The sequence below is a fragment of the Sminthopsis crassicaudata genome, chromosome 1, assembly GCF_048593235.1.
Source record: "Sminthopsis crassicaudata isolate SCR6 chromosome 1, ASM4859323v1, whole genome shotgun sequence".
Taxonomy (NCBI): domain Eukaryota; kingdom Metazoa; phylum Chordata; class Mammalia; order Dasyuromorphia; family Dasyuridae; genus Sminthopsis; species Sminthopsis crassicaudata.
In genome coordinates, this window is record NC_133617.1 from 396,569,756 (window position 1) to 396,590,652 (window position 20,897).

General features: G+C 37.3%; 1 long non-coding RNA gene across 1 annotated transcript; it reads left to right on the forward strand.

The window, feature by feature from the left end:
• Positions 1-423: 423 nt before the first annotated feature.
• Positions 424-2,732, forward strand: LOC141554501 (uncharacterized). Its single transcript, XR_012485883.1, has 3 exons — positions 424-493; positions 1,043-1,100; positions 2,618-2,732. It is a non-coding gene; the product is annotated as an uncharacterized LOC141554501 (long non-coding RNA).
• Positions 2,733-20,897: the final 18,165 nt, after the last annotated feature.

The following is a 20,897-nucleotide window of genomic DNA, read 5'->3' on the forward strand; positions in this document are numbered from 1 at the left end:
TGAGCCCAGAATCTGGGGAGCAGGAGATGGGAATGGGAATAGGGATGGGACTTCTAGACCCAGCTTTAGATATGTTAGAATTTTCAAAAATCAGAAGAGAGAAGTAAGAAGCTGTGATCTAGGAGGGTTCAGAAGTACGAGACAGAATAGGAGAAAGGAATGAGTCCCTTGGAATGCTAAGTGGTACAATGGGTAGAACTCTGGCAATAGAGTGAGAAAATATGTGAGTTCAAATCGTGCTTTAATCACTAGCTATAACTCTGGGCAAGTCATGTAACCTTTTAGCTTCAGTTTCCTTATCTGTAAAATGAGCAAAATAGACTTTATGACCTCTATTGTCACTTTTTAGCTCTAAGTCTATGATCATTATCATTTAATCTTTCTCTCCAAAATCATTTTTTCCTCCTTCCCCTGCTTTCTCTCCAGATTGGGTCCATAAGGCATCTCATCTAGAAGACCAGGGTTGGAATCCTAATTTTCTGCAGTTTACTAGGTATATGACTTCAGACAAATGATTTCTACTCTTTTGGCTTAATTCTAAGTCTCTAAGGGTCCTTTCAATTCTAAATTCCTCCCACATACCTCCCACCTTTTGGCAGACAGGTGAGGGAATACAGTTTCAGAATGAGGTATACATTTTCAGACATCACAAACATGTTGATATATTTAGTTTAATTCTGCTTATTCCAAGGGAGATCTTGGAATTCATTGGTATAGTGGGGGATATGGCAATGGAGAATACAGTAGATACCAACAGAAAGGCAAAAAAAAGCATCAATAACATATTTTTAAATACATAGAAGAAGACTTCATAAAGAATAATGAACGGGGCAATTTTGTTATTACTTGTCAAATTTAAAAGTCCTGCTAAGCATAATTATATGAGAATGTACATTTGTTTTCAAGATTTGGCATGACATTTTGTATATGAAATTGCTTTTAATTATTCACAATTATTAAGTCCATAATTTTTAAAAATAAGAAATAAGTAAATAAAGCATAAGGCCCATGGTTTTTTAATGATACTTTTTCTTCTTTGCAGACCATGAAATTCTTCCTGATCTTTGTCTTTGGGGCAGGAATAGCCTGCAGTTTCCATGGTAAGTCTGGATCCCTCCCTCGTGGATTTTGGCAAATTATTCTGTCCATCTTCCCACCCTACCCATCTGTAGTGTAACATAGTATTTGATCAACACTAGGGCCAGACTAGATAAAACTGCAAAATCCAACCAAGCCATGCCTCAGAGAACTTAGTCTTATCCTTGTGGAAGTCAGAAGGACAGCATAATTGGGCAATCAATAATGTCTTTATTTCCCTATCTTCTCAAAGAGCATTGCCTAAAATTTTTTTCTATCACATATAAGATATTTCTAGTTTTGGGGGACAATTATTTTCTGATTCTAGTATAAAAATTATTTCTCCTAATCAGGGAAGATGATGGTACTTGAAAGTAAGTTCATCTCCGTTGAATAGCTTAATGTCAAGCAACTTGGCTAAGCTTTCCTCAAACACTTATCATATTAAAAAATCACTGGTAAAAAGTGTTCACTTATTAAGCAAACAAATAAAAAGTGTGTGTGTGTGTGTGTGTGTGTGTGTGTGTGTGTGTGTGTGAAATAACTAATCTAGCAGTCCAAGCAAATTCTGTGTTTTGGAGCTACAGGCTCCCCAACACCAAGGAGAAAGATTTGGGATTGAGAATAGAATTGGGATGGAGTTTGAGATTGGGTTTTATAGGAAGCCCACATGTCTGTGGGTCTACTAGGACAACCTCACTGCTGGTAGCATGGCTAATAGAGTTCTCACAAAGCTCTGGTTTAATCAACATCAATTCAAGAGTGAAAGGGAATGATTATTTTCTTTTGGATTCTGGGTGTGCATATAGACAGCTGAAGTTCTATTTTTGTTGCATAATTTCTGTTTGAGAAAAATTTGAAAAGGTCTCAAGAGGCAGCAGAACATTTTTAATCCTCCATTTTGTTACTTGTGTTATCCCAACTATTAATATTGTTGTTGTTGTTATATCATATAACATATCATTTGTTATTATCATTTCAGCTACCTAAAAGCTCTAAATGTAAAGTCCTGTGACATGTTAGATATGAAAAATGAGCATCTTGATTTCTTTAGAGTTTCATCAGATAATTTGCTTCAAAGGAACTGTCTAGAGTTCCTGATCTTTGAGTTGTCTTGGCCACCTGTATTCCTCATAAAGATGACTCACATCTTTCTGATAGTGGGAAAATACCTTGTACTATGTCCTTAAGACTGCTAAAGTATCGAGTCATTAGGAGAAAGCCCAGAGGAGAGGATCCATCACCAAAATTTCAATATCTTTGTATATTCAAAACAAATCCTATCTCTTACCTGGAATTGGATCCCTCCTCATCACTTTCCCCCAGAAGCTTTAACTTCCTCCAAGGCTCTACTAGGTGGCATCTCTATCAAAATGTCTTCCTTGATTCCCTCATTTATTATGGTTCTTTCCCACTTTAAATTATCTCCAGTTTACTCCTCATCCACATAAGCTAGAGCAGTGACCACTTATAGATTTCTCAGATCTTCAAACTCCTGAACACCTAAGAGCAAAGCTTCTCTTCTTGCTGTCACTTCTAGGTGTACTTTCTGAGCAGCTCTCTGGCATTGGGAATGGCTTTTTTTTTCCATTGGTGAAGAGAGACCTGGAGACAGAATACTGGCCATTAAGTTCTTCCTGGGATTGTTTAGCGAATTCAAGGGGTAAGTAGAACACACAGAGTCCCCAGGCCTCTGCCATCCAAATCAAGTTCCCCTGTAGCATCAGTCTGGTTCGTCATTGCAAAGTCCCTCTGCTACAAACTCTACTCTTTGTCCACAGTCCACTTCAGCCTTCCCATTAACAACAGTGGCCTTAATAAACAGAGTTGGTAAGGCAACAAACAATGGACAGAGAGTCAGGAGACCACAGCTCTGGCCTAGGAATCCTAAAGGTCCCACTAATATTTTATATAACCCTAGAGAGGTCATAATCTCTCTAAGCTTTGGTTTCCTCATCAGTCTAATGATGGGATTGCATTAGATGATTTTCAAGATTCCTTTGAACTCTGATGTCCTCAGAATCTATTCCAATACTTCAAGGTTTTAAAATCCCTCTCAGCTGAACAGTTTATGTTCTAAGGTCTCTTCCAGTTTTCAGACTATGATTCCAAATTCTTAATGGCATAAGATTCTATGCTGAGTTTTGCACATGGACAAAATCTCTGCCTTCTGAGGACTTATAATCAACATAGATATACTAATATAGGATATGAACTGCAGAACTAAATCGGGAGTTATATGCAGGCAACATGTGTGAAAGGTTTTATTATTAGAATTGCCAGGGTTGGGGGACACATGTGAGGGGAGGGACAAACTTAAAGGTCCACTACCTTTCCCATTTACCAGGCTATATATTCCCATACTAGGACCCACAGGAACTCCAATTTAGATAACCCCAAGTTCAGGGACTATACCCCTGTAGTATCTGATCCTCTAAAGTGGCTTTGACCAGTGAATTAGGCAGATGGACCACTCATACACAGATAGGTATTATACACTATATATTTACCGAAAAAGAGTTTCAGCTTCCCTCTTATGCTTTTTCATTTCCTGGTCCTTTCCCCAATCCATGAGAGAGAGAATCAATGAAAGAATGAATGATCACAGAATCATAGAATCTTACAAGAGCTTTGAGATCTTTAAGTCCAGGCCATAACTTTGCAAATCATAGGATTTAGAGCTGGGAGGCACCTCAGATGAAAACTAATCCAACTCTGCTCTTCATCTTACAAATGAGGAAACAAGTTTCCAGAAGCCCAGAAAAGTTAAGTTACTAATTGAAATCTGGTTAGTGAGTTGAAGAAAGAAGATTCAAACCCAAGTAAACTGACTAAATCAATTTCTCTGTCCTTTAGAGCATCTGGTCTCATTGCCTCAGAAGGGGTACAATTTAGCAACAGAGAAATAATGTGGCATGAAGGAATAATAGGATATACCTCAAGAAAACTTTTCTATCATAATCTATATTTTATAAAGCTTTTTTCTTTCCAGAAAGGTGAAGTGAATAGTGCAGTATTATTCCCATTTCACAAATGAGAGCAGTAAAATATAAAGAAGATAGTCACAAAATCACTGCTTATTCAGACACACATAGTGAATAAGCATCACAATCTGGGTCTTTTGACTACAAGATTATACCATTACTACTACCCAGGGATCTTGAGTATAGCGAAGGTGAGAAGCTCTCTTTTTTGAAACTGGTGATAAGATGGATTGCAAGGATGGTTGGCAGATGAAACTCAGAGAAGGTATCAGAGATCCACTAGAAAAGTCCTCTGTATAGCCAAATTCATGTTGTTTGTTAATCTTTTAGACATTTTTGTATTCTTCAAGACAAGTCATTTCACATCATTAACCTCAGTTTCCTCATATGAAATATAGGAAGGGGATACTATGACTTCTAAAATCCCTTCTAGCTCTGAATCCAATGACAGACCCATCAGGACTTAGCAACAAATCTTTACAAGAGGCCATCACATAGAAGTCATTCATTGAAGGTTTGTTGCTAGTAGTATTGTAGATTCACCCAATACCAGAGTTTGAAAAGCCCTCAGAGTATACAGTGTCAGATCTGGATGAGACCTTAGAACATAACACAGAATATAAGGGCGGTAACAGCCCCTAAAACTTATAAGAGAGCATGTAAGAACTGGGAGAAATCTTAAAAGATCATAGTATTCAACCATTTCACTTTGTAGATGGGAAACAGGTTTATTTAAGAAACCTGATGGATGTTGAACTTAAGACAGGAAAATTTTAATCCACATTTATTGAGTTCTTTGATGTCTGTGAGGTAGGCAGTACAACTGTTACTATCCCTAATGTTGTACAAATGAAGAAACTGAGTCCTAAAGAGCTGAAGTCACTTGCCCAGTATCATCCAGATAAGAGTCAGCTATGACCTAGAATATGAACCATGATCTCTTTGCTCCAAGTTCATAATTCTTTCCATTACACTGTCCACTATAATGTCCCTAAGATATCATGAAAGAATTCCAGCCGTGGAACATGCAATGGACACTGTAGAATTGCCTTACCTGGAAATAATCAATGCAAAAACTGGAAAACATCCAAATTCTCTCCCATAATTTACTATTCAGTTTAAAGAAGGGTTTCTCTGGAGACAAATGCTGGAGGAGGCAACTCTGGGGTTCAAAGAAGTTTTAACACTTACCCTTTCTTCTAGTATCCAGGTGAAAGTAAATGATCAATGGAGTGAAAAATATGGACTCTCAGGGGGCAATCCTGAGAAATTCACCCTCTTGAAAGGAGAAAGCATAATAAAAGTATCAGTCTATCATAACCTCTGCATCCACTCAATCACAATGGAAACCAACTTAGGGAGAACTTTTACAATCGGGGAGCCCACTGGCCAGAAATTCACTGCCTCCCCCCCTGAGGTGGGAATGGTGCTCAGTGGCATCAGGGGTTTGTATGACATTAAATGTATCAAAAATATGTTATTTTATTGGAAATACATTCCTGCAAAATTCAAGCATTTGAAATAACTCTACCTGAATGAGACCCCTGCTTAAGACACCTCATCTGAACCTACTGAAAACAATTGACAAATTATTCCCAGGATACCACAGCTGGGCCGCTGTTAAAGACACCTCAACTTAAAAACCCTGTTGCTTAGCTTCCTACAACTACTGCCCACTAAGCCATCTGTCCCTTCTAAGATTAGATTTAAAGCTATAGTTACCTTGAGTTGTTTTTGTAAGGTTATATATTCCATGACCTGGGTTACTCTTCCAGAGATCTCAAGCCAGTGACTGGTCAATCATCATAGATGTGAAAGGAGAGATGGTACCCATGACCCAGATGATGTGACTCCCCCAGTAACTGCTGGTCTAAAAGTAAAGGAAGAAAAGAAATTAAGGCTGTGGTGGGAGAGAATAAGCTGAGGGGACTTAGCAGTCTAATCAGTCAATAAAGCTTCTGCAAAAACTGTGTCTCTGGTTGTAAACTATGTTCTTTGGCAGAAAATGAATTTGAGATTTAAGAGTACAGATGTGGTAGCAATAGAGGTTCCCATTCTAATGTAGCAAGTCCTCCAAACAGGGAAAATAGGAGCTATTTGCTGTGAAAAGGGGAATTGAGTAGGATCAGTAAATAATAATTCTTTGATTGCTCCCTTTGAGACCAAAAGAACATGAAGGGTCTGTGCTCAAATCCAGGGAACATTTGGGTATTTTCCACATGTCCATTTTTCAAATTTGGGGGTTTCGGAGCTCAGAGGATAGAGTAATGAGTCCTAGGTTCAAAAACGGATTTTAATATTTACTGCTATGGAACCATGGTAGACTGACATCACCCAATGCCACCCCTGACTCAGTTTCCTCATCTGTTAAAGAAGGGAGGCAATTATGCACTGACTTACTTCATAGGGTTTGGAGGAGAAAGGTGTCTAAACTATGAAACTCAATGAAAATGGGAGCAATGATGGCAGTTGGTGACCTTTTCTTTGAAATACATTATGAGCCCCTTCTATAATAATACCAAGTATTTATATAAAGTATACTACGTGCTAGCCACTGGAGCTAAGCACTTCACAAATACTATCTCATTCGATCTGTCACAGAAACCTTTGGAAAGGGGTACTGTTATTAATTAAATGATTTGCCCAAGATCATACAGCTACTGTATGTCTGAGGTTCAGTTTGAACTCAGATCTCTCCCACTTCAGCACCAGTACTCTATCCACTGTCCATCAACTGCCTCCTCCTATGGGCAAGATTGGTCTAAGCAGAGGGTGTTATGAGATGTATTTTTTGTGATCCCATACCTGACTCATTTCCCTGTTTTCTGCTATCTATAGTAAGCATCAGACTGTCATATGATTAAATCATTAACCTGTCCTGGGGATAAAGTACATGATTTGGCCACCATGCCTCATTCTGACAGATAACCCCTGAAAAGCCTACTCCTCTCTTTATTTCTAACATTCTTTCACTACCATCACTAGTAGAGATGGACAAAGACTCAACAGATAAGAAGTATAATCTATAGCAGAAATTCTGAACTTTTGTATCATGGAGTCCTTTGACAGTTTGGTGAAGCCTATGACCCTTTTTCAGAATAGAAGCTGGTAAATGTACAAAATATCAAACATGAGATTTCAAAGGAAAATAGTTATATAGAAATCGTTATCAAAATATTTCTAAAATTAAAAAAAAAAAACAAGTTTAAGCTTTGTAAAAACAAATCCACAGACCTCTAAGTTAATAACCTGGATGTAAAACATGGTTCCTCAAACTTTTTCATTTGAAACTTTTTTCCCCTGAGAATTTTTTATGTGACTTGGAGTATGCAGGTATATTAACAAAAATCATCATTCTGTAAACTCCACATTCCATTACAAGATCCCCATATGGGATAGTGACCCACAGTTAAAGGAGCTATGATCTAAAGGATGCCTCAAATGATCAAAAATATAAAATAACTGATCTCTGTGCTTCAAGTTGCATCATTTTGTTCTTTCTTTTTCCTTCATGAGCCCCCAGCCACAGAATTCAAGAATTTATAATAAGAACAATACAGTTTTCCGCACCCCACCTCCCCTTGTACTTTGTTGATAGTTAGCAAACACTGGCATTGCTTCCTCTTAAGTGTTCCTTTAGACTTAGCTTATGTGCTACTTGTACTCCAGATAAAGAAAGGATCATTTCAAGTATCTTGCTGTAGTGAATGTAGTTCGGGGAAATCCAGTGGTTATTTGACTGGGAAGATTTCCATCCTGACATTAAGAGATGGCCTAAGGATATGAAAAGCTATTGTGATTTTAAATATATAACATCAACTTCTTAAAACACAAGAGTTGAAACTGAATTTTAGTTTTGTCCCTGGTCCAAGGAAATCATTGAACCCATAGGTCTATTAGACCTATTGTTGTAGCTACAGAAGACTCCATGTATACCTGAGGGAAAAAAGTTCCTCAACTCCTCCATTCTGACACTAGGGAAACGAAGGAGGGGAAGGATGTGATTGAAAGAAGGTTTTAACCACAAGTGAAGTTGCATGGATAGAAATGAATATAGTCTGGGAGAATCAGTTTTGCAGTCTTTTATGGGAATTTAAGAGTCTTTAGTGCTGTTGGGTGATTAGAGTACCTGACTTGGAGTCAGGAAGAACTAAGTTCAAATCTTGCCAATGAAACTTGTTTAAGAAGTGTGTGACCCGGAGAAACTCACTTACCTCTGTTAACCTTAATTTCTCATCTGTAAAATGAGCTGGAGAAGGAAATGGCATATCATTCTAGTATCTTCGCCAAGAAAACTGTTAACAGAATTTTACTCCTTTGGTCTATAAATGGTAAATAGCTGGAGCTGCACAAAGTAAATCTAGAGACAGGTTTTAGAGATCTAGTAGCAGTTTCATTAATAATTTTCAGAGTGAGAAATTTAGTTTGCAAACTGCAAGTTCTCCTGAGCAGGAAGATAGAGATTTTATATACAAATCTTAAGTGGGATGAATGTAGGAAGATAATTTTAATTTTTAGGGACTGAGTGATTGTTCAGGATAATAAAAGTGTTTTCCAGTCCTATGGAAATAGTTCTTAAATGGTTAAGTGATTGTTTCAAATCCAGGGGGGACTGTTATTTGGTGGGGTACTGGACTAGACTTCTGTGTTTGGAACAGGCTCTGCAATCTATGATTCATTTCACATAATATACACAGAAGAGTGTCCTCAAGAATTGATTGAGCATTTCAACCTGTATTGCAAGACTGACTCCCAGCCAGAAAAGGGGAAAGATCCAAAATACTTTTGTAAAGTTTGTATTTTTGAAGAAAATTGCAATTATTTTTAATTGTTTAGTTAAGTTTTCATTTCCTTATTGTGCTAAATGTTCAAAATGTCCTTTATGACTGGATTAAATAAATCTTCATATTTAAAAAAATAAAATATAATTTCCTAAGGGAATACTAGTGAAAAGTTCTGCATATACCTATGAGAATTAAAGCATATCAGAGATAGAAGAGGCCTTAGAACACAGTGCCAGATAATTGGGGTGCAGCGCAACTAGTGGATTGCGAGCTGGGTCTGAGCACTGAGCAGTGGCCACGATATTAGCAGTTAGCAGCAACTATATAGGCTTGACCCTGCACCAGAATCCAGACTGCGCCTCATCAAGTAACGGGAAAGGGGGTACCTACCCCTCCTCCTAATTTGTCTTCATCCCACCCTCTCTCCCACCTCCCTCAGCCTCCTACACCCTCAGCAATCAAGCTTCTCTCCTGAGCCTCTCCTCACTTGCTAAGTACTAGAGGGACAGAGCTGCTTTAAATCTCGACTTCATGAGACCGCTAATTATGGCAATTCTCGTATGCAGCAGCTAATAAAACGAAATCCAATCAACAATCCAGCTATAACGAGACAAATACGAAATTGCAAGAAAAACAGCAATGATGCAAGAAATGATGAAAAATCAAGACAAAGCTCTGAGTATTTTTGAAAGTTTACTATGCAATACTGGATTACTTGCTATTTAGAGGAGGAGGTGGAAGGAAGAGGGAGGAAATTGGAACACAAGGTTTGCAAGGGTCAATCATGAAAAATTATCTTTGCATATGTTTTGAAAATAAAAAGCTTCAATTAAAAAAGTATACTATGCAGATATAGTGCTTTGAGGCATATATACACTGATATTCAGAAACCATTGTTGAATGCAGCTCAATAACAGTTTGAAGACGATTGTTTATACTATACTTAAATGATCAACTTGGTGATTTTTCCTTAAAAATCCAAACCTGCTCTAGGTTACTGCTCTAGCCTATTCAAATGACCTTGTCTTTGATACCATTAAAAATGTCAAGGGGTGTTAGTGACTTGACAATTTAGATCCCTAGCAATTGTCTACAGATGCTTCTGATGTGAAGTGTTCTATTATGTGAAGTACCACAAATGCCCTTAATTGAGAAGATGTGAACCAGAGTGACCAGGATTGTAGGGAAAAGTCAAATCAGGAGAATGTAGGCCAGGAACAAACTTGTACATCTTTATTTCTGAATATCTGGGAAGCTGATGCAGGGTTATTTTTCAGAAGGACAGTCCAAAATATGTTTTGCATGATTTCACATATATAATTTATGGCAAATTGCTGCTAGAATAATTCAAAGTATTCAGCATGCAAGAAAAAATTGGTAGGCTTTCTGATCTTTATAATCATCCATTGTTTACAAAATTGTATATTGTGTACAAAAATAAGATTTTTTTGGATCAAAGAACAGAGAGTACACTCTCCAGATAAATATATGGTATCAAAATATCTGTTCTGTAATAGCTATGACCAAAGGAATCAGACTATGAACTCACCAACTAAATGGATCAAATAAAGTACCAATTGCCTTTAAACTAGATCATCTTCATCCTAACTTTTTAGGCTTTAGTGCCTTTGGCTGGAGGTTCAAATGTGAGAGTTTCTGCCCACTGAATTAAATTCTCTGACCCAATCAGAGGCAATGCTTCCAACCTAATGTAGAGACTGTGATGGCATCTGAAATAGTTCTTGTTTTACAGTTTTGCTCTGTTTTCTGCACTAAAGAAAAATACAAAGAAATTTATGGAATGGTCTTAATCAATTAAAATAATTAATTTTGCTACTGATTATCAACTATAACATTGAGACCCTAGAATTAACAAAGATTCATCAAATAACAGTGCTAATAGCACAAAGTAGGAATTATGATAGCCTATAAACTACTTCCTTTTCAGTCTAGTTGATAAAATTAAACAAAACTCTTTTATTTAGAATAAAAGTCATTTCTAGATTTCATTTTAGAAAGGTGGCTTGAAAAAAAAACTTAAAGACTTCCTTGTAAAAACTGATTTGCTGGAAAGCAAACTTGACTCTTAGCTAGTTAAGACAATAGTCTTCCACTATCTTTCAATGACCTGCAATTATGAACCACCTAAAACAGTGTTCTCTTTTCAAGGATTTCAAATTTTCAGGATATTGCTCAAAAGAAGGAAGATCTTTCCATATATGACAGAAACAATCAAGGAAGAAATCCAGTAATTCAAGCAATTTAAATAGATTAATTGTCCATTGTTCAAGAATGCTTAATCTGAACAGGTTTTTATTGGGGTTTTTGTTTCGTTTCATTTTGTTTTAGCATCTTAAAACCTTTTCCTTGTTCTATGTTATAAGCATTATCTCAAACCTGTTGGGGTAGATGCATGCCAGAAGATATTGGGAACAAAGGGAGAAGGAGAGGAAGCAGGAAAAAAACCATACCAGTTCGAAATATATATATATATATATTTAATACCAGGCTTTATCTAAGTATATCACTGCATATCTAATGCATAAATTTTTCCCACTTGACCATATTACAGTCTACTTTTACTGCATTGAGATTCTCTCTACAAAAGCTTTTTAATTTTATGCAATTTAAATTATCTATTTTGTCCTTATATGATCTCTTCTCTCTGTTTCCTTATGAATTTCTTTTTCCACAGTACCACCCCAATGAATGTTTTGAGAATCAAATGAGACAGGGCATGTAAACGGTTTTGTAAATCTCAAAAGCCAAAAAATAGAAGTGTAAGATGTTATTGCCTTGAAAAATTTGATTCTTTCCCAGGTAACTGGAGAGATTGCTAATGATTTTCAACTTAGTTTCAGAAATGCAGATATCCTGGATTTGGATGAGGAAGTTGGAATCATGGAATAAACTAGTTTTCAGATTGCCTAAATTTCAGATTAAATATGGTTTGAAAGATTAATTATAGGTAATTTTAATGACAATATAGTCAATCTGGATTGTAGAAAATAATTGAGGACCAATACTTTTGCAATCTGAAACACTCCAATGGGGTTCATTCAGCATAGAATTCCAAAATTGGGAGGCACAGAGATTTTTTTCCCATGTCAAGAATCAGATGACCACAACTGGACTAATGCTACTAGATTGATAGCCAAAGTTTTGTTTTATATTTAATTGTCCATAAGATTGTTTTACATTGAGGCTATGTTAATGACTTGTAAGTGTAATGACTGTATTATAAAACTATGTAGTTAAAATTTGGGAATGATACCTAGAGTGTTATGTATATATAACATAAAGGAGTTAGATCCTCTTTGATCTGAGTGATGGAATCTAGCTTCTAGAGGAGACAGCAATCATTTTAAAGTTCCCTGAGTTTAGGGAGCTTTTGTTCTAATAATTTGTCAGTGATTCTAAAGTCTAGTTTTGGAATCTGTGATCCAGAGGTCTTTCCCTTACTCCTCCTCACCTCACACATAACCTTGAAGTGCTATTGTTTTAGCAACCTCTCTGTCAATGACTGTAAAAGTCCTCTGACCTAGGAATATAATAATATTTCTTCCCTTAGACTTTAGGGAAGATATATTAGTGATCCTGAGACTCTCTAATCTTGGGATACTATTGTTCTGACAATCTTATTTGTCAATAATTTTAAGTCTTCTGGTTTTAGGATAGTCCTAGGTTTGCTGGTCAATGATAACCAAATTCCTGAGACCACTTCTCAGTTCTATATCTAGATCATAAAATTAACATATCAATAACATGAAGAACTAGATAAATGTGCCTCCTTGCTTTTGGTTCTTTGCTAAATTCATTTGGAATTTTGTCCACTTCAATTGGCATCACAATTACAATAAACTTTCCCCCTTGACTTGGATATGGGTTCAAGCCTGCAAATTTTGCTATATTGGTTTGCGATACTGGTCTGTGATCACAACCTTTTGGGATCCCTTCCCAACCTCAACATTTGGTGGCCTGGTATGGAGAGAGTCTGACATCTTCTAGTTTGATTCCCTCCTTGTCAAGGTAAGCCCTTCATTTTTCCCCCTCACAATTCTATAGCTGGGACATCCCAAGCCAATGGGAGAAGACTTGCCTGGGTCATTGTGAACTCCAAGCTCAGCAAGTTTTCCTTGACTTGGGACACCCAGACTTGGAAATTCTTGCAATTTTCCACAAAGTTCCTAAGGAACCTTTGCCACCTTTTCATCTTCTATGGGGCACCAGAGGAGATGAAGTGCTATAGAATGGCATTTGGCAAAATTTTATGGCTTTTGGCAAAGATGGGACAATGCTTTTTCATGTCATTTTTGTGTGCAGAATATCTGTTATATTTGTTCTGTGAGCTAAATTTTGTCACCTGGAAAGATTTAAAATGCAACAAGCAAGAAAAAAAACCTCTGTGTTGTAGTTAGAATGCTGGGAAGATTTCTTAAAAAAACCTAACTTTTTTCTTTGGACTTCAGCTCTGGTCAAACTGGGGGCTACACAAAAAAGTTAGCTAATTAAAATTAAAATAACATCTTAGCAGATTCTTAAAGTTTTGAGAGGAATGATTAAGAAATTTGGCAATTAATCATTTTAAGATGGCAAGAAAAATTCCTGAAACATTGAGGATAATTCCAGGAATTTACCCCATTGTGAAAAAAAGTAAAAAGAAAAAACAACGTAGGTAAATATCAACTTTTAGCTAACCCTTGATGCCTATTTTATCGGGAGTCCCTTTCTGTTCCTTTGGGAAAGTACTCCAGAAGGTATTAAGGGACCCTTTTCACTCCACTCTCCAGAGTGGTCCTGAGTGTATCTCAGTTGTGGGAATTGCTAATAAGATCAGTATAACCCAGTTCCCTCTGTTTGCTAACTCCTCTCATCTTAGATCAGATTAAGAAAAGAGAATGCTAAAGTACTGTGAAGAAACTCAAATTCTGTAGAAACAGGGTAAGCAGCTGTGAGGACCCCATACAACCTTGCCCAAACACCTCGCCAACCCAGCTTGGGAAAGTGGATGGAGTGGGGGTAAGGCTCAATGGTCAGCATTCCCTGAGCCCTGGCACCTGAGGATATCCTGGCACCAATAATCCCAGCTTTCAGCAGGTTCAGCCAGGAACTGTCTGGGAAGAATTCAGGTATTCCTGGCATCCCGTAGCATGGCAGTGTGAGGTAAGAAAGCCAGTCAGGCTCTGCATTTGGTAAGCCCACCATTCTCTGTTTCAATTGTGGACATGTATTAACTATGTAATATGTGGCAAATTATTTTATCTTTGCCCAGTTTCTGATTTGTAAAGAGAAATAACAAGTGTTATTGTGAAGATCACATGATGGCAAAAGTGCTTGCCATAAAACATGCTATATGAATGTTAATTGCTTTATTGGATATAATTGCTTCATATTTGATAACTTTATGGGGTTTTAGATATAATCAACAAATTATTTCTATACGTGTGTGTAAAGTAATTTGGAAATGTGTTTGAGATAAGATAATAAAAGCAATTTTAAAGGAGCTCTAATTAAAGCCCACTAAAGGGATATATAAATTGTAATCTATTTGCACTGATAATATTAACAGAAGTTTTAATAATTTGGGAATATTAGGGAAACAGAAAAGCAGTTTGCTACTACTTTTAAAACTCTGGCTACAGATAGCCCGCTTTTAAGTTATCTAGAGCCAGACTTCTATGACCCTGACAGTAAAAACTGGCACTTTAACCCTTTTACTGGCTCACAAAAGAGAAATGATTTGTGTGAATTGGAAAATAACCAAATGGGAGTTCAGTTTGTCTAGAACATTTAATCAGAATTTAGGGAATCTCATTAACTAAAGTTAAATGAATTACTTAGGAAAATTCCAAAATTGTCAACTAAGTTATTTGGAGTTATAGTCATCATGTTAAACTTAAAATTGGTAATTACTGTGTGTGTGTGTGTGTGTTTGTGTGTGGAACAAAAGGGATGAGGCGAAAGCCTTATCAATTCACCTCCAAGTATGAGATGTGCAACACCTTTTTTCCCCTTCACAGAATAGAGGGAGGTATCAAGCAGCATAGCCCAAGCAAACACTAAAAAGAATTGGGGTGGACAACAGCAAACTTAGCTCTTTCCCTGGGGTCTCTGTCAACTTCTCTTATTTGTAAGCTTGCCAGTTTTCTTGAAACCCATGATGGGTTAGCAAGGTCATCAGCCCTAAGAAATGAGCCTGTTTAGGATTTATAGATCCTAAAAAAGGAATGAGTTTACTAAGAATCTATAAGCTTGTTTAATGATTGATCCTTTGCACCAGGATAAGTTTAAACATATAAAACATATTAAACAGAATTTCCTAGGGGTCTAAGCTCTGGTAAACTTTTAAAATAATTAATATAGCCCTAAGTTGGAATTTGTAGAATCTGCTATTAGAGATAAAACTTCTTGGGACTTTTGAGTTTTGATTGCCTGATCATTGTCATTCGAGAGAAATGCCATAAATTATTCAGCAGAATGCCTTTCTGAACTGTCACAGGTGGGATGTGGCTCTGGGCAAGAGTTGGGAAGACAAACAGCCTCTGCTTGAGGTGAGATCCTTCTGACTCAGTTTCTCAGTTCTGTTTCTTTGTTTCTCATCTGATTATTCCTGAGTCTGACTATAAGGTGGAATTGTTACTGTATGATTGTTAAACAGAAATAAGGATGCTTTATCCTGTCATGTGTGTGCTTTCAGGCTGAAGCCTGAAGACTTGTTTTGATGCTGTTATTATCATGTCCCTGCTTTTTCCTCTTATAGCAGCAAATTTCTGTAATCAGAGCAAATGGTCGATAGAAGCCATGAGCCCAGTACAAGTATCCCAGGGGACACAATGGTTTTCTACCTCAGATCTTAAAGATGCTTTGCATAAAAATTCACAATTTCTTTTTGTCCTTGAAAGAGCAAATTTAGGAGAACATAACCCCAATAATTAACATGGGCAGTCACTTCCATACCCTGGGACAGCTCAGGGCTCCTATGACAGCCCCCACATACTTGGACAGGCCCTGGCTATCCAGTATGGAGATGATATCTTGTATCTGCAGCCTTACCTGAGAGGCTTCTCTGGCTGCAGCCCCTCACCCCCCACCCAAGGCTTTGGAGTTTCTTTGTCTAAAGGCCCACATTGCCTGTCAGTCTGTTAATCACTCCCTGAACCATTGTGTACTTTCCTGGGCATGGCTGGCTTTTATGCCTTTATTGACAACCCCCTCAGTGATTCTATTTCAGGCCCTGACACAATTCCCCTGGAATGGGGCCCTGATCTGGCAGGGTTTTAAGACCCTGAAAGCTAAACTGACCTCTTGCCCCAGCCTTAGCCCTGCCTACAACTTTTTGCACTGTACATTGATGGAAGGTGGGGCCAGCTCCTAGAGGTCTCAACTCAGTCTCTGGAACCTATTGCAGACCCCTTGCTTCTTCTCAAAGAAACTGGGTGTCTTTGGGGTGAACCTCCTGAATTAGAGCAATGGCTGCCACAGCCCTTCTAATTGAGGAAGCCTCTAAGCTCACCCTTGGCCAACCAGTGGGGGTTCTAACCCTCCACCACATGCAGAGCATTTTTGCCTTCACAGAGTTTTTGATCTGAGGAAAGGACCGCGGAAGGGAGATTCACTTCAGGCTATGGAAACAGGCTTGAAAATTCAGCTGCCCTCGCTGTTGCCCATTTGCCCCTGATCATAGCACCTTTAATTTCCCAGTTCCCTGACTCTTATACTCCTTCATATAGCTCTCAGCCCTAGCAGAGGAGAGGGGATACACCCTTTCTTCTCCGGGATGGTTTCAAACCCCCTCAGGACAGCTTCTACCTCCAGAGGCAAGTCAGTAAGAGCTTCTTTTTGTCCTGCCCAGCTCTTTGCAGAGTGACAATGGCCCGGCCTTCACTTCTCAAATAACTCAAAAGGAAGCTGAGGCACTTAAGATTACTTATGATCTCCACCTTGCCTGGGGACTCAGTCTTCTAAGGAAGTGGAAAAATGAATCACACCCTCAGGCCAGTCCTTAATAAACTATGGAGAATTGGGTGAAGAATCTCCCATTAGGAAGGACCATGTAAGGTCATTTTGACTACATTAGTCAAACTCGAAGGTTCCTGTAGTGTGCTTTAAAGCCCCCAAATTGGGATGCCAAAAATGTACTATGCTTTCTAGAGCCCCCATGCTGGGGTGTCAAAATATAGCATCTGGACTAGCTCTCTGGAGGACCTCAGGACCAGCCCTAGTCCTTGGTCTTAGTGGAGGAGTGAAGAAGACTCATGAGGCTGGTCAAAAATGGAGTCCATTTATTTCAAGTCCTCTCAGCCCCTAAATACCTTAGTTCACTTAGCATGTGCTAACTATAAGCACCCTGCTATTGATATGTAAATGCATCTTTACTGTGAGAATCCCAGATATCCAAATAGAACACAGGTAGTCACCCGCCCCCCTCCACTTCTCAGAACAGGTGAGACACCCAAAGGGAAGATGAGAGCTGAACCAGACATTGTCAGCAGGTTCCCTCTGGGCTGAAGGGTCTTATACTTCACCCAGAGTTCCCCCACTGTCTGTGGCCCTCTACAGGTTCCCTCAGCTAGATTAGCATTTCTAGAACTAAAAGTGCTCCCTCAGCCATTTCTGAATATTCCTGTGAACCCATAGAGGACCAGAAACGGCTCTTCAGAAGGCCTTCAGGAAACACTGGAAACACATTGAATAGAGAAGAGTGACATTGTCTGTGTCCTCTCCCTCACTCTAGCTTTTTTTTGCTCCTGTTATTTCCCCCTTTTTCCAGGTATGACTTTAACAACACGCTGAGGATGAGAGCTTTGTTCCTAGTATTTTCTCTCCAGCTCCCCTGGTGTCACTGTGTGGCCCCTGCCCGTGGGGAGATAACTCCTTAGTCCTCAGACACCCTAGGGAACTCTATGAGCAGCGGGGGCATTCAGGATTGTTGGGTGTGCCCTCAGCATCCTCAAGGTAGCCCATATATGGAACCTGATACATTTTTGCAAAGACCCCATTCCCAAATGACACCATCCCCACCCTGGATGGCTCTTCATTTGCACTAGCCACCCCCCGGGAAAATAACTTTAACCTGACTATGCCATTTTCTTGTCTAAAAGGATTTCTTACCCACATACCTCAACACATATATCACAGGAACAGCAAATCAATGCATAAATGAGTGAATAAGTGAGGATTTAGACAACACATATAAGTGAGCTGGAAAAGAAAAGGGAAGGCAGTGTGGTGTGAAGATGGCCAGAAAAATAACTTACTTATCATAGTCTGGCATCTCAAGGACAGAGCTGGAGCTATAGAATGTAAAGTCTTTGAATAAATGAAAATCAAAAATGAACAGAAATTTAGTGACCATTTAAACATGAAAATGAAAGATTCGGTTCAGACCTTAAAACTTCAGATAAACTATACAAAGTTAGTTCATATATTTTATAAAACGTATATCTGGAAAGGACCAAGTTATATAGCTTATCAAAAAATGTATGATTCCTGTGTCTCCCTTCATAACAATTGGGGAAATAGATATTAGATAACTAATTCTTGAAACATTTTGATTAAGATTATGTATAGCAAGTGCCACTTTAAAGCATGAAAATAATGCAGTTAACAAGGTCTTAGAATATATGGAATAACATGAAAATATTAAATAGCTTATCCATATTGTATGTAAATAATGAATTTGTTTTCAGGAAACCAGAGCACATATTATGAAATGAAAATACTGAAAATCAAAGTCAGTACTTAGAGATTCTAATGAAAATCACAATTGAATGTTTAATTGTGAGCACTGAAATCCCTGTGTGACACACAATTCCCTGAGACCAAAAATTGACTCATTGCTTATGATCTCACCCTGATCCTGATAAAAAGTACTTACACTGACAAATCAACAATTCATTATGAAAAGGAGGTTTTGTACCCGCAAATCTATGAAAAGGTCAATCTGTGACTTTTTCACTCAGTCTTTATAGAGAAATTAAAGGTTGACAATGTCCTTCCCCCAAATGCCTAATAGGAAAATTAGAAAGAAAATCAAAAGACTTGAGCTAGAAGGGACCACAAGGCAAGGTAGTGGAAGCCCTTATATTTTTTTTTTGAAGAAAGATTATAATTGATATTAGTTACTTTTTATACAATCATAATTCTCCTTGTTGTCTGTCTACCATAGAGCCATTACACATAATAAAGACTGAACTTTCAAATAAAGCCTTTAGAAAAAGAGGAAGCTCTGGATCTCCCTTACTCATTAGTTATTAATAATCATTTTTCTCAATAGCCTCAGAATTCTCTTCTCACTGATTGCCCAGTTCAAAGCCATTAATTCCAATTTGTGAATGGGTTAATAAATGTCATTATCATTAAATCCTCCACTACCAAATGTAAGTTTTCTGAAAGCTAAGATTCTAGTGGTACAACTACTCTCCAAATTTCCAAGTTAGCACCACAATTGGCTTGATTGCCATGATCCAGCATTTGGGCAAGCGTGAGGCGAATGACCAGATCTTTAAGCGTCTGTTCACACTTCTCATCCCAATACTTCAAATCATTTCAAAGGCCAGATAGAAAGAACTTTCTTGCTTTTCTGCTTCCAATTCTCCAACCTTCTGCCTGTGAGTGTGATCACTATTAGCTTATTGATAATAGCATAATTCTTAAAAATGTTTATTAGAAGCCACCAAATATTTTCATTCCCAAAGATTCTTTGGACATGGTCAACTGATGAATACATCCAATTTTTCTGAATTCACTGCTTATTGTGGCACCATGCCACCCACATACTTTTTAAAATTTGCTAACAAAAAAAAAGGATCATTTAAATTCACACAGCAGAACACCCAAAAAAATCCATATGAAACAGAATTTTTATTTCAAACTATTTCTTTTAAAGTATACTTTTGTTTGTTCTTTCTTCAGAACTTCTCTCCTATAAAGTTTTTTTTAATGCTAAAGTTGATTTTTTTTTTAGTTTTAGCTAACCTCTCCCCAATTCTTCTCAGTTAAAAACCAAGAGAGAGATTAAAACAAGTAAATTTTGTTATAACAAATGAGTTTAGTTATAACATAACTTTATATAAAATTATCTATGACAACATATATTACAATTTATAAATTATATATATATATGTATATATACAATATATATATATACAATTATACTAAATGAACTTAAAGATAAATCCACACAATGACCATACCCAAAAAAGTATATCCCCTTCTTCATCCTGATTCCCTCCCTCTCTGTCAGAAGGTGGGGAGTTTTCTTTATTATAGATTCTTTAGAGACAAAATGTCTATTAAGCTATTAAGATTTTCAAAATTATTTTTCTTTAATGTTGCTATACTTGCAGAGATCATCTCCTGATTCTGCTTAATGCATGCTGCATCATTTCATACTACTGAGATTCTCTACAATCTCTATAATCATTTCTTATAGAACAATAATACTACATTATATTCATATACTATGATTTGGTGAGCCATTCCCCAATTGTCTAAGAGGCAACCTAAAGTACTCCATTAAATTTTAGATTTCTATGTTTATTTTTTCTTCTATGTTTGAATAATTTTCTTCTCAAATACCCCAATTAAGACAAATAGTAAACTTAGCCCCTTCTGCATTTTTACTCCAGTAGACTCCATTTACTCTCTGCTTTTTCCCCTCTTCAAAACCATAAAATAGAACCAATCTATCTCTAGGACCTCTGTTTTTCATCTTTAACTTCTTAAATACCCCTTGAAGATGTTAAGGTTATAAAGAAACAACTTGTTTCTACTTTTCAACTACATCATTATATTTCTAATTGTTTAAATCAATTAACCTTTCCAGGTTCTGGACTCTGTGTTTTATATTTTCTGATCTGTTCTTTCATTAATATATGTTGAAAAGTCCACTCTATTCTATTAAGATACCATCTTTCCCTTCTAGAATTGTTCAGCTTGGCAAGGTAAATTATTCTTAAGAATAAACTTTAGCAGTGTCAGGTCTAAAACTATATTATAAAGCAGTAGTCATCAAAACCATTTGATACTGGCTAAGAAATAGAGAGGTGGA